The following is a 21,130-nucleotide window of genomic DNA, read 5'->3' on the forward strand; positions in this document are numbered from 1 at the left end:
CCATTGTATACATAGACCGCATCTTTATCCATTCTTCTGTTGAAGGATATCTCGGCTCCTTCCACAGTGTGGCTATTGTGGACATTGCTGCTATAAACATTGGGGTGCAGGTGTTCTGGCATTTCACCGCATCTGTATCTTTGGGGTAAATTCCCAGCAGTGCACTTGCTGGGCCGTAGGGTAGCTGTATTTTTAACTGCTTGGGGAGCCTCCACACAGTTTTCCAGAGTGGCTGCACCAGTTCACGTTTCCACCAACAGTGCAGGAGGGTCCCCCTTTCTCTACATCCTCTCCAACAGGTGTTGTTTCCTGTCTTGTTAATTTTCACCATTCTCACTGGGGTGAGAACACATCTTTATCCTTGCACATTGATAAATGTTTAGGCTCTCTTGGTAGTTTGGCTATTGTTGATAATGCTGCTATAAACATCAGGGGGCATATACCCCTTCGAATCAGTATTTTTGTATCTTTTGGGTAAATACCTAGTAGTGCATTTGCTGGATCTTAGGGTAGTTCTATTTTAACTCTTTGTGGAAACTCCATACTGTTTTCCAGAGTGGCTGTACCAGTTTTCATTTGCACCAGCAATGAAAGAGGGTTCTCCTTTCTTTACCTACTCACCGACACTTGGTGCTTCTTGTGTTGTTAATTTTGGCCATTCTGACAGGTGTGAGATGATGTCTCATTATGGTTTGATTTGTATTTCCCTGATGATGAGTGATGTTGAATATCTTGTCATGTGTCTGTTGGCCATCTGTGTGGCTTATTTGGAAAAATGTCTATTCGTGTCTTCTGCCTATTTCCTAGCTGGATTATTTGTGTTTTTGGGTGTTGAGTTTGATAAGTTCTCTATAGATTTTGGATCCTAACCCTTTATCAGATATGTCATTTGTAAACCTCTTGTTCCATTCTGTAGGCTGCCTTTTCGTTTCATTGATTGTTTCCTTCATTGTGCAGAAGATTTTTATCTTGATGAAGTCCCAAGAGTTCACTTTTAGCTTTGTTTCCCTTTCCTCTGGAGACATGTCTAGGAAGAAATTACTATGGCCAATATCAGGGAGGTTACTCTGTGTGTCTTCTGGGATTTTTATGGTTTCGAATTTCTTTTGAATAAATTAATTGGTCTGTAGTATGTAAGAAAGTGGTCCAGTTTCATTCTTCTGCATGTGGCTGTCCTTACACCATTTGTTGAAGAGGCAGTCTTTTTTTTCCCATCGGATATTGTCTCTTGCTTTGTTAAGGATTAATTGACCGTAGAGTTGAGGATCCATTTCTGGGCTCTCAATTCTGTTCCGCTGATCTGTGTGTCTGTTTTTGTGCCAGTACCATAGTGTGTGGATCACAGCTTTGTAATACAGCTTGAAGTCCAGAATCGTGATGCCTCCCACTTTGCTTTCTTTTTCAAGATTGCTTTAGCTATTTGGGCTTTTTTGTGGTTCCATACAAATTTGGGGATTGTTTGTTCTAGCTCTGTGAAAAGGGCTGGAGGCATTTTGATCCAAATTACATGACATGTGTGGATTGCTTTGGGTAGTATAGATATTTTAACCGTATGTGTTCTTCAAATCCACGAGCATGGAATCTTTTCCATTCTCTGGTGTTCGCTTCAATTTCTTTCCTGAGTGTGCTATAGCTTTAGGAGTATAGATCTTCTACCTCTTTGGTTAGGTTTATTGCTGGGGGCGGGCCTGTCTGTGGCAGCTCTGTGGGTGGCGTGGCCGAGGCGTGGCCAGAGCTTCCATGGCCAGAGCTTGCCTGGCCAAGTTTTGGATGGGCGTTGCCTGTGTTCTCCCCCAGGGTTTTGATGGAATCTCGTCTCACATTTACATCTTTCATCCATTTTGAGTTTATCTTTGTGTCTGGTGTGAGACAGTGGTCCAGTTTCCCTCCTCTGCATGTGGCTGTCCAGCATTTCCAGTGGCATTTATGGAAGAGACTTGTCTTTTTTCCAGTGGATGGTCTCTCCTGCTTGGTCGAATATATGGTCTTGACCATCGAGTTGAGGGTCCACTTCTGGATTCCTCTTCTGTTCCATTGGTGGATGTGTCTGTTTTTCTGCCTGTACCATACTGTCTTGGATTGCACAGCTTTGCAACGCAACCCGAAATCCGGCATTGTGCTGCCCCCCGCTGTGGTTTTCTTGGCTACCGTTCCCGTGGCCATTCGGGGTCCTTTCTGATTCCACACAAATCTTCAGATGATGTGTTCCAGCTCTCTGAAGAGAGTCCGTGGTATTTTTGATAGGGATTGCGTTCTTTGTGTAAATTGCCCACGTTGACGTTTCCCAATATTCATTCTTCGGATCCATGAGCATGGAATAGTTTGCCATCTCTTTGTCTTCCTCAGTCTCTTTCAGACGTGTTCTGTCGTTTTTCGGGTTGAGATCCTTTACCTGTTTGGTTAGGTTTATTCCTAGGTAGCTCATGTTTTTGGGTGCCATGGTAAATGGGGTCGACTCCTTAATTTCTCTTTCTTCAGTCTCATCGTTAGTTCACCACTGCTGAACTCATTTCTGGGTCTGGACTGCAGCCAGCCTTGGGTGGCTAAAATCTCCTCAATGCTGGGTTAATCAGGACATCTGGCCCTCCTTCTGCCTTGTCCTCCACTGTCTTCCCCATGATCTACGCTATTCCCCTCTGAGTCTCAAATCAGAGCAGCCTTCAGTGCCCCCACTTATCTTAATCAGATGAGAATAATGGGAGAGATGACGTATTTGAAGAAGTCTTGCGGGAACAATTGCAAATAGCAATAGAAAGGCCACTGACTTCTGGGCATTGATTTTGTACCCTGCCACACTGCCGAATTTCCTGTATGAGTTCTAGCAGTCTTGGGGTGGAGTCTTTTGGGTTTTCTAGGTGTCCGGTATCACGTCATCTGCGAAGAGGGAGAGTTTGACTTCTTCTAGGCCGATTTGAATGCCTTTTAGTTCTTTTTGTTGCCTGATTGCTGAGGCTACGATGTCTAGTGTTATGTTGAATAGCAATGGTGAGAGTGGACATCCTTGTCTCCTTCCTGATCTTCTTCGGGGAATAGCTCCCAGCGTTTCCCCCTTGGGAATGATAATTTGCTGTGGGCTTTTCGTAGACGGCTTTGAAGATGCTGAGGAACGTTCCCTCTATCCCTATACTCTGAAGCGTTTGGATCAAGAATGGATGCTGTATTTTGTCAAATGCTTTCTCTGCATCTATTGAGAGGATCACCTGGTTCTCGTTTTTTCTCCTGCAGATCTGATCAGTCACATGGAGTGTTTGACGAGTGTAGAACCAGCCTTGCGTACGAGGGATAAATGCCACCTGGTCACTGTGAGTAACTTCTCAATGTACCGTTGGATCGTATTGGCTCGTATCTTGTTGAGAATGTTTGCATCCGTGTTTATTGGGGACATCGGTCTATCACTCTCCTTTTTGGTGCGGTGGGGTCTTTGTCTGCTTTTGGACTTGAGGTGATGGTGGCCTCGTAGAACGAGTTTGGAAGTATTCCGTCTCCAGAAGCTTCAGCTGGCCTCACTGTAGTCTCTGTGGCAGGCTCTTGATGGGGTTCAGGATGTTGCTCAGTGGCCAAAGTCGTTCGCTCCACTGAGGCAGGTGGCAGGTCCGGCATGTGCGGGAACCCGAAAGCATGCACCTGGGCGTGCTCTTCCCCCAGGGTGGCCACGGATACAGGTAGCTCTTCCATGTCGGCACAGTGAGTCAGAGGTGTTACCACCACGTGCATTGGTTTGGTCTCAGCAGCCTGGCTTCTCGGCTCGAGCCGTGACCAGCTCGATCACCTCTGGCCCTGAAGCTTAAAAGGCTGCGAGGTAGGAGCTGGGGCCGGTTGTTGAGGTGGTTCAGGATATTGCACCGGGGCGGACACTAGTTGCTCCACTGATCCGGGTGGCCGCACTGGCATGTGTTGGACCCTGATGGCATGCGTCGGGACATCATCTACCGCGAGGGTGGCTGAGATTGCAGGTGGGTCCTCCTTGTCGGGAGAGTGAATGAGAGGTGTGACCACCTCGTGCATTGGCTTCGACTCCTCAGCTGGCATCTGCGCTCTGGCCAAGCACTCAGCACTGACAGCCCTGCCCAGCTCGATTACCTCAAGCCCAGAAGCTTTATTAGGCCCCATCTTCGGAGCTGGGGTGGGCTGCTGACATGGTTCATGATGTTGCTCAGGGGCCGAAGCTGGTTGCTGCACTGAGGCAGGTGACTCCTTTGGCAAGGCATGCCGGGGACATTGATAGTGGGTGCCCGGGGTAGCTCTTCTTGCAGGGTGGCCAAGTGTGCAGGTGGCTCCTCCAGGTCGGGACAGTGAATCAGAGGTGTGACTGCCATTACTCATTTCTGGGTAATAATTTAGAGATCACTACAACCTAAGTTCCTATGATAAGGGTTTTATGTGTCTGTCAGCCGGCTTTATGACGTTCTTTGGTTTGCATGAAAAACTCTATTCCTCCTACAGGATAGAATTCGAAGAGCAATTTATATTTAGAAGATGTTTATAATAAGCCTTATGGGCTCGGTTTATCGTAGTGGTCTCTTGTTATTCAAATGCTATATTTTCTCAAATGTAGATTGTACAGTTGTGCCTGGGAGGCGTGCACTGCATGAAAGTAGGATCTGTGAGGCACTCTAGCCATCGTCACAGCGTATGGTATTCCTGTAGACACTTACTTAAACCACAAAATATTGGCACATTGCTTTCTTTCTTAGCAGGTAGAAAATGTACATGATAATAAAAATGTTACCTGATTGAAGAAATTTAATTTATTAGTTTCACAATGAAGAGTCTGACGATGAGAGATGTGTCCTAAATGGCTACCTACTTATGCCTCATGCTTATTATATGTGTCAGATTGAAATATTTCCCATCATCCTGGTAAGTTGAGGAGTAAGGCCCCCCTGAGTGCGACCTGAACACAAGGGCATGAGGCTTTGCTCGAGGTGTGGTGCATGGCAATTAGTCCTTTCTGTTTACAGTCACTCCGGGGTGGGGTTCGGGTCTGGAGTGATATCCTCTCCTGCCCTGCCTTCTGTGCTGTTTGTAGGTGGACACATCCCACATTTGTCATTCTCCCACTGAATTGTATATCCAACTACTCATGTAACCTCTCCTCCAGTTTCTGCAAAGAAACATGATCTCACCAACTCCCCCCGAACACACTCATCTGTTTTCTTCACCCCTATGACTTGACTGCAAGGCTGTCTTCCCAGTTACTCAGCCTCCAGACCTCAGACGTGTCTTTAATTCCTTGCTGTCTTTCAAACCCCCATCCAGTGCATCAGCAAAATACCTTTTATCTTGACCTTCAATATAGATCCAGAATCCAGCTGTTTTCTATTATCTCCACTGCTAGATCCCAATTCAAGAGACCATCTTCTCTTGCCTGAATTCTTCAGAAGCCTTTTGTGGGGTTTTCCTGCCTTTCGCCATGCCCCGCTGTAAGATTCTACACGGAGCAGCCATCTCGATCCACTTAAAGCAAAAGTAAGATCCTATAACTCTTCTGATACCATTTGAAGGCTCACCCAGCTCAGTCACTGTAAAAGCCAAAGTGAGGATGGTGGTCAAAAGGCCTGCGTGATCTGTCTGCCCTTCCTTGTCTCTTTTATCACAACCTCTATGTCTGCCTTCCTGACCACTCTGTGTCTTCCTTTACTGTTTCTCAGAAACCCATACAAGTGCCCACTCTTGGACTCATTCTAGCCGGTTCCCTCACCTAGAAAATTCTTTGTCTCGAATTTCTCTCAGAAAGCCTTCACTTGCTTCAAGTCTGTTCCCAGAGGTAAACTGTTCATGAAGGCCTACATTGATCATTTATTCTAACTGTAAATCCCATCTCCCTGGCACCCCTCATTTCCGTTGTCCTGCTCCATTTTTTCTTTGCTACACGTCTCTTTCTAAAATGCGATGTGATGTTTTGTATTCGTTGCTAATTACTGGTTTCCCACTCTAGAAGCTTCACCAGAGCAGGAACTTTTGCATCTTTCTGTCTCTGCTCTACCCAATGAGGTGAAGACCGTGCTTTACACAAGATAATAGCTTATTGAATAATTGAACAAATAAACTATAAGATACAGAATTTCCACTCACTCCTTGGACAGATATATTGAGTGCCAACGATGTGCCAGTCCCTGTACCAGCCATTGCCATACAGTAGAAAGCAAAAGTCCCTTGTACCCACGGAGCGTGCTCACGGCCTATCCAGAGGACAGTCACTTTAGAAATATTCATACAAACAAGTGGCTCCAGGAAAAGTGGGAAAGGTGCTATGAAAGAAAATGACAATGTACCATAAAATATCATAATGGAGAGAAGTAGCTTAAATTGGAGGTTCAGGGAAGACCTCGTTAAAGAAGTAACATATCTGATGAACATTGTAAGGCTAAGTTCCTACATAGGAAATCTTAATAGCAATTGAGATGTTGAAGAATGTAAAAAAAAATGTTGATGGGAGTCTCCAAAATTGAGAAAGATTGAAAAATGGTCAGGGCAGGTGGAACATAATTAATAGATAGGAGAGCAGCATTAGATGTGACTAAAGAAGTCAGCATGGACTAGATCACACCAGGCTTTATTGGCTCAGAGGGTTTTGATTTCATCCAAGGTGCAAGGAGAAGACTTTGAAGAGAACTAATAAGCAAAGTAACAACATAATGATGTTTGGGGCTTTGCACTATTAGGCTACCTGTTGTGGGTGTGGGAATGATTCAGAAAAGAACAGAGTTAGGGATACCTGTTGTGTGTGGGGGGCTCAGTCGGTTGAGCCTTTGCCTTTTGGCTCAGGTCAGGATCCCAGGGTCCTGGGATCCGCCCTGCGTCAGGATCCCTGCCCAGTGGGGCGTCTGCTTCTTCCTCTCCCTCTGCCCCTCCCTGCCCCGACTCATGCACTCTCTCTCATCCTCTCTCTAGGAGATAAAAGTCGTCTTTAAAAAAATTGAAAGACTTGAGTTACAAGTTGGAAGGCCACCCAGAATGCAAAGATATTAGTTCTAGTGAGAGATGACAGTGGGACATACAAATGTGACCTGGGTGCTGACTATAGAGAAGAAAATAATAAGATGGATGTAAAGTATATTTTAAATTAGAACGGTCATGGGTTAGATGTAGAAAGAGATATGGCTGCCTGGTTTCAGTCATAAGCAAATGGATGGATTCAGGTAGATAGAAATGTTGGGGTGAGAAACAGATAATAACATAATGAATCATTGACCACCTTTGTGGGGAGATGGGGATTAGGAATCAGATGATGGGGATCCCTGGGTGGCTCAGCGGTTTGGCTACTGCCGTTGGCCCAGGTCACGATCCTGGCATCCCGGGATCGAGTCCCACGTCAGGCTCCCAGCATGGAGCCAGCTTCTCCCTCCTCCCGTGTCTCTGTCTCTCTCTTTCTCTCTCTATATCTATCATGAATAAATAAATAAATCCTTAAAAAAAAGGAGATAAAAAAATTATGTCCATTGTTTGAGGTTAATCGGGTTCATTTTGGTGATCATCCCATAGTTTATACATGTTGTCCCGTATTGTCCCAGAAGGCTCTGAAAGAGTGCCTGAGTCTCACAGTTTTGCACGGAATGAACACAACGGGCTAGATACTTAAGGCACGGAAAGCCTGTGAGATGTTGTGTAATATGCATCATCCTGAGTATCTCTTTTCATCCTCACAACAGTAAATGTAGAGTCCGTCTTCCTCAGTTCTTGTCTTCAGGGTCTGGGCTTGGAAAAATCTCCACCTGCTCTTCCTTTATTTTCACTGTGGGTTGTGATTTTTTTTTTTTTTTTTGAGTCTGGGTAGACCAGATGGGACCAGGTGAGGAGCAAGGATTTGGCCTACAGCAAAGCTTGGGAAGGAATGTAAATATCTGTAAATATCGCGAGCCCTGAGAGGACAACGCCCACAGCAGAATGTCCATGTGAATGAACCACCGACACGGCAAGCCTGGGCACAGGACAAGGGTAGGTATTCTAGGGGTCCAAACTTGGCAGGGGACACAATGAGAAACGGGGAAAGCATGCAGCTGTGAAAGGTGTCCCCACAACAGGACAGCCACAGGCGAAGGTGGTATTCAAGAGTTCGGATAAAGGTTGGCACCTCATTGTTTTGGAGAAACACACTGAGAATGCAGTTTGGGTAGCTAGGATTGTTAAGAGGCCCATGTGATGGAACAATCAGAATATCCTTGCAGAGCCGTTTCATCACTAGTGTTCAGTGCCCTTCTTGAATTCCTGGGTGAGACCAACAGATGTGCACCAGATGAAGCCGAGCCAAGCCCGAGGCAGTGACGTGTACAGACTGTCGATTATGGTATAGAAGGATTCCTCCGGTGAGCCTTCACTCACACCTACTCCTGGGTCGAGCAGTTTCTTGTTGCCTCTGCTGCATTGTTCAGTTTGACACCGCATGGACTGGTGGTCTCATCATCGTCTTTAGAGTTCGAAGACTCAGCCAAATGCATAGGTAACATTCTACTTGCTCTTCTCTTACTTTTAATCATAGAAGTTGCCTAAAAATGTGACTAATGTATTCAAGGCCTTGAAGAGTCATTACTGAGAAACTGAAACAAAGGTGAAGATCCAGAAAGACCGTAACTTTCTGCTTCAAATTCCGCGTGTCTGTTTCTCATTGACTTTGCGTGCTATCAAATCACAACGACTGAGGCTCCCGGGAACCATTGAGCAAAGTATCGTGTGTCATCTAAGCTGGGATGTATTTAAAACACTGCATTATCACTTCGGTAAATAAGATAAGATGTCTTTTTTTCCACTACTGAAGCTAGATGTGGTCAGATTCGTCTACAAATTCCAAAGAACATAGCCTAATACCAGGTACTATGAGCCCGTTTGAAAGCCAAGGGTGAATGATGTCTGGAATTTATGTCCCTGCCAGTTTCACACATCTTGGAACGATATAGTTCCTAACAAGGTAGAGATTAGCTGTCACAGCCTTTAAGTGGCAGTTTGGTACAAAAGGACCATGGTTTTTGTCAGGTTTAATCTGATCGGTAGTGAACTGGAAGAGAGGCCAGTCAAAAGTTGGTCGAAACAGGCTTTCATTTTTTTTTATTTATTTTTGTTGAAACCGGCTTTTAATGGGCTGCGCTCTCTGGCTAGGTTATGCAGCCCGCAGGCAAGGGAGAGAGCAAGGGGTGGGGGTGTCGCACCCATGCCAACTGCAGTGAGGTCTCTAAAGAGTTTTTTGTGGTAAGATGGGAGCAGGGCGGCATTCCAATTAGGGCAAGGGTTACAGGTCTTGGTGTGCTAAGTTAGGGTTGGGCAGCAAGGTGGCCTTATTGGACCTGGGGGTCGGCCGTTTTGAGGTTCCCAGTCTCGCTGGCCCAACATTCAGATCTTTTTGTTATGTTATAATGGGGCGACGATTCAGATCCGGCTGCTTCCTGCTGATTTTGGGGCGTCGTGGTGCCTGTCGGAGGTGGGCAGGCCAGCGTAGGGATATAAAACAAGTTAGTTGATTGATAACTGAGATATTTCGTGGATTCCTTCCTTGATGATTCGGAGAAAGCAAGGGGCCACCATTAATAGTATGCCAAGGATCAGGAGTGGGCTTAGAGAGAGGAGGAGCCATGTGGTTAGTGGGGTCTGCCACCATTGGGGTGTAGTTGGGCCGACAGGGTGATACTGTGTTTGGAGAGACTCCCGACCTTTGGCGAGGATGTGGAGATTGGTTTCCACTCCACCTGTTTCGTTGATGTAGTAGTAGCGATCTTCATTGAGACACGTACAAGTTCCTCCTTTCTCGGCCGTGAGGAGGTCCAAGAGACATCGGTTCTGTAGAGCTACCTGGGCCACCGGGTTTATTTGGCGTTGTCGGGAAACAAAAGACTCTGCCGGAGCTTCGATAGCCATCTGAGGCCTCTCGGATAGGTCCCTGGAGGAATCTGCAGACTGGAATAAGGGCCCCGTACCCAGTGGCCACCAGGGTTGAGGCCAGGGAGACCCCGACAACCAGTGGGAGAAAGATCACTCGTTTCTGCTTTTCCGGGGTGGGGGTGGGGGCTGGTGAGGAGGGCTACTTCTGCCTGACTATAGATGGTTAATCGCGGAACTTGGGAGACAGGCAGACAGGAGGGAGGCAGAGGTATTGAGAGATTTAGATATGGAGCCCTGGCACCAAAAGAATCGGCCAATAGCAGCATGATGAGAGGTGACTTTTGACCAGGTGACGTTGCACAGGGATGAGTTAGGGGCGGAATAACAGAAGGGGAATTGATGGTTGAGAGGGTCAATAAATAGGGCAAGATTAGTGAGAGAGGGATGAGGCAGGCGCTGGAGGTGTGGGTGCGGGGCTGGTGCAGCTGAATGCACTTGGGGAGGGGAATGGCCACAAGGGGAGTTTTGCCTAAAGAGGCACAGATGAAACGGTGGGACAGATTGCCCATGCAGGAAAGGCTGGCGAGGGAAGTGCCTTGTTGGATAAGTTTTATCCAGGAGAAGGGGCCCTGGTCCTGAGTTGGGTAGGCCTGTAGGTGGGTGCTCCTGGAGTACGGGTGACTGAATCCACATGGGCCCGCAGGAGGGCTCTTAGACGAGTTAGGGAAGGTAGGTAAGTAAGATAGGAGAGGAGGAGGTGATGTTGGAAGATTTTAAGGGAGCAGGAAGGGCCGCCCCGTAGAGAAGCTCAAAGGGACTAGGCCCGACGGCCCTCTAGGGGTGGCTCTGAGCCTTCTTAAAGCCAGCGGGAGGAGGGTCGGCCAGGACAGGTGGGGATTCAAGAGTAAGTTTGGTGAGATGTTCCTTGAGAAGGCCGTTAGCCCACCCTAGGTTACCCGAAGACTGGGGGTGATATGGGATATGGAGTTTCCAGGTAATATTTAGGCTCTTGGAGTCTTGCCTGGTGATGCTGGAGATGAAAGCTGGGCCGTTGTCAGATTGTAGGATCTCCAGGAGGCTGAATCTCGGAATGTTGTGTTCGGTGAGTATGGTGGCCGCCACATCCGCCATCTCCCGAGCTGTGGGGAAAGCCTCTGCCCACCCTGTAAAGGCGTCCACTGAGGTTAATAGGTAGCGAAAGGATTTATTGGGCGGCATGTGAGAAAAGTCTGTTGGACCCTTGCTCACGGGTGCCAACGTGTCCCGGTGGACGCCCCAGAGACTCAGACCACAGACAGGCAGATGCAACAAGCAAGAGGGTTTATTGAACGTTTGCGCAAACGGGCTCTCATCCTCAGAGGGGGCAGAGCGCCGATTAGCAATTACAGGCATCTTTTAAAGGCAAAGAAAACGCGGGAGTAGCATAGCATTCAGGTTATGACGTGATTGATTTCTTTGAAGGTCAACATGACCATGTTCAGGGACTTTTCCAGTCAGGGCGAGGTGGGGGATAGTTTTCCTATCTCAGAAAAACAGAATGTTTTTGTTGCTTGAATTTATGGGAGGCACCTGGATGGGCTGTCTCAGGGTTAGGCCTGGTCCCACTCCCGGGGACGGGGGTGTGGGGTTTCTTCAGTCCAGCTGCCAGTCCTTGCCAGGTTGGTAGCTGTGGAGCTGGTGATTGGGTCTTGGCCTGCGAATTCCCCCTTGAGCATTTACAGTGGAGCAGGTTTTGCAAGACTAATCCACCTCTCTAATTACCTTTTGGAGATGTGGGTAGTAGAAAAGGGGTCCTGGGAACTGGTGTAAGGCCTTGGGACCTATGTGTAGGGATTGGCGCATGTCTGAAATGATCATAGGAGCTAAATGGTTTGGAAGAGCGAGTTTCTTCTGAATGAAGATCCAGTCTTTTTCCCTGGCTATTCTTCCCATCTCTTTTAGTGTGTGAGTTTCCTCATCTGTGTAAGTGGGGGGAATGTGGTGTGTTGAGGAAGAGGAGGGGAGCTGGTGAGGAGCCTAAGGCAGTGGCTTGGGCAGCTGAGTCGGCTTTGTTGTTGGCCCGGGACACCGGGTCCTTGGAGGATTGGTGTCCATGACAGTGGACAATGGCTACTTCAGTGGGAAGGCTGAGGGCCCCTAGTAGTTTTGAAATGAGGGGCCCATAGATTATGGGGCTTCCCTTGGTTGGAAGAAGCCTTTGCTCTTGCCATAGGACAGAATGTGTATGTGTGCTGAGGGAGGGATATTTGGAGTCCGTGTCTATGGTAGCTCGTTGCCCTTTGGACAGGCGAGGAGCCCAGGTGAGAGCTCTAAGTTCTGCCTTCCGAGAGCTTGTCCCGAGGAGGAGGGAACTGCCTCTAGGATGGCGTCTAGGGTAACGACGGCCTATGCTGCGTGTCTCTGGCCACAAAGAGTATTTGGTCAGGGTTAGGGAAGGGCTGATTGGAAAGTCCTGGATGTGGAGGAGTCAGCTCTTCCAGGAGTTGAGAGCAGGGATGGGAGGGTTCCGGGTTAGCAGAGGGGGTAGGTAGGAGGGTAGCAGGACTTAGCCGAGGAGAAGCTGATAGATAGATGTCAGGATTTTCGACGAAGAGGAGCTGGGCAGGAAGGGATTCTAAGGAAGGGACATGAGGCGGAGAACCCATCCAGGCTGCAAGAGAGGAGGGGGGCAGTCCGTGGAATAGAGGAGGTGCCATCAGTTCCCATCACCGCTACTGGAGAGGGGAAGCTGGTCCCCGAGTAGGAAGGCACAATGGAGTCGGTCGCCCCCGTGTCCAACAGGAAAGAGATGGGCTTCCCCGCTCCCTGGAGCAGGACCCTGGGCTTGGCCTGGGTTAGGGGGTGTCCGAGTCTGGGCCCCGTCAGTCATCGTCCAATCCGAGTCGTTGAAAGGCTGGACTTCCCGGCTCAGGGTTTCCTCTGTGTGGAGGCGCCGAGGATCCCCCGAGACCCGGGCAGGCGGATTTCCAGTGGCCCATCGTTCGACATTGAGGGCATTGCCGCGTTGGCTCCTTGGGATTGGGACATTGAGGGGCCATTGTCCCTCTGTGCCGCATCTGAAGCAAGCCCCAGGCAGGGTTCGGTTGGTTCCTGCATTCTGCGGGCTCATGGAGCCCGCTGGCCGCAGGGCTGCCCCCGAGGCTTGGGTCTGGAGTTGGACCTTCTGCTGGAGCCTGGCCTGCCTCTTAAGTTCAGCCACTTCCTCTCGGGTGTTAAGGACTTTAAATGCCATTTTCACCAGGTCGGGCATGGGAGTTTGAGGACCCTCCTCGGTCTTTAGTTTTCTTCGGATATCGGAGGAGGACTGATAACCACTGCAGTGGTAATCCATTTTAGCGCCTCTGTAAGGACCAGTGCGGGGGGGATCAGGGTGAGACTCTGGAACAGTCCGCGTAGGAAAAACATGACTCATGATGCTGGGAGTGGCATGCACACGGAGATTTTCTTACCCTTTAAGTTTCGTGGCAGAAGTCTCTCTTTTTATTCGGGTCTGATTCATAAAACACAACCCACTACGTAAATTTCTCATGAGAAACTTTCCATGAAATGGTATAAGGAAAGAGGTCTTCCAGGTGTTTCTCCCGCAACTTCTGAAGTTCTGCGTTTTCAAGCGTGACCTGTGGTGGTTGATTTTTCTTCTGTTTTCCTTATGAGGAGAACATTTTTAAAGGAGACTGCATGATTCAGAGCTGTTTTATGAAAGTTCCTTAAGAACGACAAAATGAAAAGAAGGAAACCATTTCCTGTAGCTTCACTCTGAGGGACACAACCCCCCTGTCTCTGGCTTGTGACGCTTCCACGGCGCACTCCTGCAAGGATGGGAGCTTGCTGTCTTTTCGCTGGTCTGTGGTGGGATTAGGGATGACCCCCGTGTGAATCTGACAGCGGGAAAGCTCTCGTAAGCCCTGGTTTTAATCTGGTTCTGAGTTCACCTGTGGAGTCGTGCCGAAACGCAGGTTTCGTTCTCAGCTTTGTTCTAGGGGTTCACTAGCTCATGACAGAGTTCAGGAATTGGGTGAGTAGTAGTAAGGAAGCCGTCTCTGTTGGATGAAAAGCGTCTTTATGATCTCCTATCTATGGGCTCATTTTCTAACTTACGAAGCACCGTCAGGGAGTCTTGTGGGCTCTCAACCTTCAATCCGTTTTCACGTAAGAACGACTTTTGCTCTGAACTCCCAGAAGAATGACAGGACGTTTGGAATTTCTGTTTAGATTTCCATAGTGTTGCTGCTTTCAAAGCAATTTTTATTCCTTACTCAGCCTAATGGTTTCTACTTTTTCTTACATATGCAATTGAATTTAAAGTTTTTTTTTTAAATTTTTTTATTTATTTATGAACTCACAGAGAGAGAGAGAGAGAGAGAGAGACAGGCAGAGGGAGAAGCAGGCTCCATGCGCCGGGAGCCTGACGTGGGATTCGATCCCGGGTCTCCAGGATCGCGCCCTGGGCCAAAGGCAGGCGCTAAACCCTGTGCCACCCAGGGATCCCTGCAATTGAATTTAATATAGGAATGCAGTTGACATCCAATCATAATGCTCATTTGTTAGTTAAAGGCTATTTCAGTCTATAACACTTTGATCCCTAGGAATTTAGCTGTGGTTTTATGAGTTTTCCCATATGATTGCCCACAAATTTATATGTTGACTAAAATTGTAACAGGTTTAAACTGTCCAAACAAATTACTTAGCAATTAAACCTCCAGCAAAATTGTAATTCATTTTAAATTTATCACAGAGGTTTGATGCTCTTTCCGAGCAAAACAACGGGACATAAGGGTGACATACAGAAATTCGGTATTTTGCGTGAACTGTTCCCGACAGGACAAAAACATTCCCAGCACTGGGCACAGCAAAGCCTTCCACTAATGTGAATTAATTTTGTAGCGAGGGATCACTTGGGAGGATTCCTGCTTTTGAGTTTTATCCAGGTTTCATTCTCTGAAGCACCCTTTCCATAAATTTGTGTTTTATTCCTAATTTGTCGTACTTCACCTTTTGATATTTAAACGATTCACATGCAGCTAACTGAAGTCGCGGTGGTATTCGCTTCTATATCAGGTTATCACCTGCTACGTTGAGAATTGCAAAGCCAGAGCACATTACAAAGAGTCAGTTGGACTTTGATACCCAAAAGTGCATTTACGAGGTTCACACTCCTTTGTATTTCACCAGATAGAGACAGCAACAGTGTTCTCATGTAATGTGTGCTTCAGCCTCTGTGCCAGAATTTATAGTGTCTGGATTTTAATATGTAGTGTTGATCTGTTAACCAAAGTTGTTTTGTTTGGTTTAGTTTGGTTTGGTTTGGTTTGGTTTTGTCCACAGAGGCATGGACACCTGCTTCTGGTGAGTCTTTACGCTGAATATACATACTCAGTTTGTCGCTATGTATGTATGTATGTCACTTTGAGGTTCTCTCTCGCCAGTGTTACCATTCTTTTTTTTATTTAAAGTTTTTTTTTTTTAATTTCTATTTATTTATGATAGTCACAGAGAGAGAGAGAGGCAGAGACATAGGCAGAGGGAGAAGCAGGCTCCATGCACCGGGAGCCCGACGTGGGATTCGATCCCGGGTCTCCAGGATCACGCCCTGGGCCAAAGGCAGGCGCCAAACCGCTGCGCCACCCAGGGATCCCAAGTGTTACCATTCTTGACAAAAAAGACAGTCTTTGTGTTTGATGTCCTTTCTGGTTTGTTAGCCAGGGTCTACCAAAACCATTACTTTTTGATGACACTTCAGTTTTGGCCCAGAATGTCACAGTCTGCATTGAATGCCTCATTTCATTGATCCCTCGTGGCTTTTAATTAAGTTTAGCAGCATTTGAAGATTTTCTTTCACTAAGGGGATTCAGAGGAATCAGAGTCTTTCTCTACATTTTTTAAGTCATTCCATAAAAATATTCCTGTGACGTAACCTGAACTCAAAACGCATTTCGTCAAAAGGGAGAATTAATCCGGTTTGATGAGCAAGTTCCGAATTCGATATGCTTTGTTTGATACTTGGTCCCGATGCTACGCGTCCCGTCTTTCTGTTGTAGTTTTGTGTTCCCGTGCTAATTTTGCATACGTCCTTGCTCAGGAGTCTGGGGATTAGACTGCATTCTATCCCTGTTATATGTCAGCTGGTATTTTCATTATTTTCATCTTGCTTGCTTTCAGATTTTCCCCTCCTTCCCCAACTTTTCCAATTGTTGAGGCCTTTTATCTTTTTTTCTTGCCTGCTTTCTGGGAGTTTTGTTTAAGGGAAATGAACCTCTTGCTTCTTACAATTTATGTTTTCCTAGCCATCTTATGGCCTTCCTGATTACTTAATTTTCTTAGGAAGATGAGCAGTTAAAAAGAAAACAAGATGAATATATGTTTTTGTTACTGTGATAGGGAAAAATCTTTATCATTTCTTGTCGAAAGCATTCTTCCACCCCAAGCATTTTACATACTAAAATGAATCTGTTGCCTATACGGAATGGAAGCCTAGCATAGCAGTAAATGTTTCCCTCAGAAATACAGTTTTTTACTGATTGTTAGCCATTTTGATTTCATTTATTAATGACTTTGTCACTGATCAGAAAACCTTGAGGTAGTATTTCTGTTTACTACGTTGGGAAAAAAATAATTAGGATCATTATTTGTAACTCCAACATAGCTTGTTAATTTTCAAGTTCATCGTACCAGAATATGTGCATGCGTGTGTGTTTGCAATCATATTGATGTTTCAGAGTGTCTTCCTAAAAATTTACAATGTCTATAGATAGCTATTTCAACATTTTGTGAGGTCTTACTTTTCTTTGTTCTTTTATTACAATAACAGCAAGTAAATAGCCCATACTTTTGGTTGTGTCCTATAAGAATTTCTGCTTGGAATACTTGGAAAGAATAATGCTAGTGTTCTACGAATTTTGTCTTAATCATCAATTATCAACTATTTTTTAAACGATTTTTATCTTGAGTATGATAAATATCATGTAGTCAAAGACTGTTTAGTTTAAACATATAATATTCTTCGGTCGATAGTTTATGAGATTCATTTCATAGAACTGTCTTTATGTTTCCTTTTTGTGCTCAGTGTCCTTTTGTAGAAATCCAGATTGACTACACTGTGCATATATTTAGAGCATCACAAATGTGGGCCATGAAAAGGATAATTTCATGGTATCGGTGAAACTCTGGATAGAATTTTCTGTCCTATCATCTGTCAGAGCTTTAATGTGTTAACTTTACATTTCCTAAGTATACTCAGTTATATCCTGAACCGGAAAGGTCGTTGAATATATGACACCTATAAGTCCATACCTATCGAAACTGTAATTAAGATGCACTTTGCCATTTTGACCAAAATGTCATAACAGCAGAGGCGCGCCTAAGTCTCTTAGTGGGTTAGTGCTTGATGTCATTGAGAGCAGTATAGTCGAGAGTAACCCTGGTCCCTGAGCCTCACATGAAAACACATTCTGTACCAGAGGGTGGAGTACCTTTCACTTCTTCTCGACACCTCTTTTATTTTTTTAAAGATTTTTATTTATTTATTCATAGAGACACACACACACACACAGAGGGAGAGAGGGGCAGAGACACAGGCAGAGGGAGAAGCAGGCTCCATGCAGAGAGCCCGACCTGGGACTCGATCCAGGGTCTCCAGGATCGCGCCCTGGGCTGCTGGCAGCGCTAAACCACTGTGCCACCGGGGCTGCCCTCGATACCTCTTAATATGGTGCTACTCACTGCAGAAATGACAGAATGAGCATGGGACTACTCTGTAGGCACAGTGAACATATCCCAAAGTCTTCAAAGTGCACAGTCCCTTCAGGGTAGTAGACTAGCTGTGTTGTGTTACCTTGGGACTGTATGTGTCAGTTGGCGGTAAATGACTGAGATCATGCGGTTTTCATCAATATTAATACTTATCAATCAGTAATTTCAGAAAGCAGTGGGTACTGTGGAGGAATGATGTTGGGTGACAGGCAAGGAAGTGACGAAGCGTAGGGGGGAGTCATGGCAGAGGTTAGCGGTTGCAGATAGATCTTTTGCAGAAGGCAGCCCCTGAGCGTTTTGTAAAGACTTTTCTTTGAGATAGTCGTGGGCTCCCATGCAGTTATAAGAAATGACACAAAATATTACCATGCAGAGTACCGTAATACACACATAACCAAACTGAAAGTCCGAGCATTCTTTCTGAGGCATTTAGAGTCGAATTTTGAATGGGGAGAGGGATTATGTCAAAGAGCATTCCAGGTGGAGGGAATAGAGAGGTGCCGATTCTGAAGTGGGAAGACATTGGGGCATTGGCTTCACTGAGCAGGGCCACTGTGGCTGTGACCCTTGCATGAGGGAACGAGGGCTTTATGAAAGGTTGAGCAGCCAAGCCCCTGTGTCTTGCAGGGTCGTGACGGTGGTGGTGTGAGCCTTGTGTTCTTTGTGCAAGCAATCACACTGGTTGTGCTTCAGCAGAGTGCTCAAGATCTCCCTCCATAATTTGTCAAAACTGTCACTCCCTCCCCATTTTTAAATTGGACCTCAAACATTTTCATCTCAAGTATCAATAGTACAGGATGGAGTTTCTGGTGGATGGGAACAGTTGACCTTGTAAAAGTATGTTATATCTCATTGAATATGTATCTAATAGAACGTTACTACCATGATAATTTGATGCTATTATCCCTTTGAACTTTACCTGAGCTCTCCGTTTTCACTGTCAGAACAATTATATTTGCTTTTCTTCTTGAACTCCTGTCTCTTTCATTTCCTCCATAGATTTTATTTTATGGCTTTATAATGGGAAGATGTTTTAATAAGTATCCTGTCATTTTCCTGTCTGTATGTGTGTACATGTACAGACCCGTATATATACACATGGAAGTAAGGTTTCTAAAGTTTTAGTGTCTTTGGCTACAGTATGCTAAGTGTGAAAATCGGTCAGAACGAATTGTTATCCTAAATAGTACTGATGCACAATTGATATAAACGGCAAAATTAATAGTATGATTGGTAATTTTTAAACATGAAATATAATGCCATTGGGATGCCTCTCTTAGGAAGATGGAGAGAGAGTTTATAAAATTTCAGTTCATGTACCCATGAATGAATTCTATGACCAGGGTGATGTTAAGTCTGGTGGAAATTAATAGTAAACATAAATGATATGCTGTGGGGCTTCGAAATGAAGTTTGAATGATTATTAGGTATGTTGTTTGTATATTATAAATGTGTATAGTATGTCTTTACAGTAGGATGAATTACACTGTTTTTGAAGTTCATGTAATGTTAACAAGGGCATGCTAGGAATGAATAAGCAGGAAGGTGCTTACCTTCCTGATGAGGGGGTAGATATATGGGCTTAGTAAAAATCTATAGTACCCGATATTCTTTGTGTAAAAACTTAATGATACTGTTCCTCTAAGTTTGAATAAACGTTTAAGAAAAGATATATCTTATGTTATATAATATTAAATATATGTGTGTGTGTGTGTATATATATATATATATATATATATAATCAGTTCTGAGAAAGGGTTCTTTTACTGACTTAAAATTGGTCTACTGGAAATTCATGTAGCATCTTTCACCTCTTCCTCCTTGCAATATCACAGAAAATACATAACTGAGACAGACCGAGGCATGTGTGAGTGGGCGGGCTCTGGCTCCTGACTCAGCATTGTGACTTTGTAGATAGCGTGTGTGAATTATTTCCCAGGATTCTTTTCTTCTTTTTAAAGCAAAACCTGAGGTAATTTCATGCTTCGAGACAGTATAGGTCTTTGCATAGGCTTTCTGCCTTGGTGAGTTGAGTTTCCGCTGTCTCCAGCCTTTCTTTCCTGTTCTCTTTGTGCGTGGCTCCCAGTCAGCCTGATGCCCTTCCCTCATGATCCTTCGGGATTGAGGAGGCAGGATCTCTCAGCAGGAACCGCCACCACTCTCACCATCCCATCTTCACTGTCCCTGAATTTAGGGCAGATGAATTTAGGCCAGGTGGCGTGTGTCTGCTGTCATGCTCCTCTTTTTATGGAAATGAACGCAAAGGAGGAGACTGGATGTTCTGTCCCAGGCTCAGTGACGCCTTGACTTTAGAAAGGCTTTGTGGTTAACAGGGGATTCTGTGGTGTTCCAGTGTCTTTTACCACTCACTGTGGAGCACAGTACAGGAGGAGCAAGGGGGAGGCCTTCGTTCTGGTAAGTGACAGAAAAGCGGTGATGGGGCAGGATGTGGTGAAGGCGAAATGGCATCGGGTGCTACCTCAGGAGCTTTGGTCAGCTTTCAGGGACAGGAAGGACTAGCTGAGCCAGGGATCAGGAATCGACAGCTGTAAACCATCTGGACCTACCTGCTGTCTTTCAAAATTCTTCACGTGCCCTAAGAGTGTGTGGAGGTCATGGTCCGAGTCGGAAGGTCGTGGCAGAGGGAACGCACTGGAGCAGGGAGAGCGCTGAAAAGATCTCGTTCCAGGAAGAGATGATGGTGGTGTGGACCCAGGTGCTAAGAGTGGCCAGGCAGACGGTCAACCCTGAAGGCACAGCCGACGGCCCGGCCTGAAGGATGGATTGTGGGATGGGAGAGGGGGAGGGATCAGGAAAGAAGTGGGCTGAGGGCATGTGGGTACCTTTAAGGGACGTGAAAAAGACAGCCTTCGGGAACTGAGACATAGATGATGGGTTGGCAATACTCTCAGGTAGATGTCCAGGTGGAGGTGTGGACGGGGAAGGAAGTACTTGCGGAAGGAAAGGCAGAGGCCCGGCCTGAAGGTACGCCTTCGAGAGGTGTGGTGGCCTGTAGCTGCAGCCTGCACCTCCGGCGGGTGTGGAGACGGGGTGCGAGGTAGAGGAGCAAGCCTTTGGCGGTCCTCCTGCAGGTCAGGTGAAAAGGATGGAGGCCGCAGCAGTATCACCGAGGGCAGCTTGTCAGGGCAAACGGTGGACTGCGGACGTCTTAACTCTGAGTAACAAAGGGCTTCAAGGAGGGACTTAATATTCGTGTCCAGGATTATCTGTAACATCAAGACAGATTTAGGCAGTCACATTCATAGCGAGCTTGAATTGGAGTTTGTTGAACTGGATGGTTTTGGGAGATTCCATCGTCTCCTGAGCCCTGATGTTCTGTAATGTCAGAACCACGTGTCCAGATGGTGCCTGGGCCGTGTCCCACGAGGTTTGGTCATTGTGGCTTTTCTTTTACTAGTCTGAGGAACCCGCAAGTCTCTTTTCCTCTGTCCGTCCTCTCCTCTGTCCAGTCTATCCACAGGTCATTCGGATGGAGCAGGTTAATCAGGACCAGCCGCATTTACGTTTCCTCACATGAGCTACTAGGGTGCGAGTGAATCTCGAACCCCCT

At 46.2% G+C, this 21,130-nt stretch overlaps 1 protein-coding gene across 1 annotated transcript in view; it reads left to right on the plus strand.

Annotated features, from left to right (window-relative positions):
• Positions 1 to 21,130, plus strand: part of LOC140599794 (adenylate cyclase type 1-like) — a 240,582-nt gene that overhangs the window by 177,425 nt on the left and 42,027 nt on the right. The window contains exon 6 of the mRNA XM_072765022.1: positions 3,226 to 3,302. The gene's annotated coding sequence lies outside the window, so the exon portion shown is untranslated. The remainder of the gene's footprint in view (positions 1 to 3,225; positions 3,303 to 21,130) is intronic.

Source organism: Vulpes vulpes, chromosome 7 (assembly GCF_048418805.1).
Source record: "Vulpes vulpes isolate BD-2025 chromosome 7, VulVul3, whole genome shotgun sequence".
In the NCBI taxonomy this organism is placed as follows: domain Eukaryota; kingdom Metazoa; phylum Chordata; class Mammalia; order Carnivora; family Canidae; genus Vulpes; species Vulpes vulpes.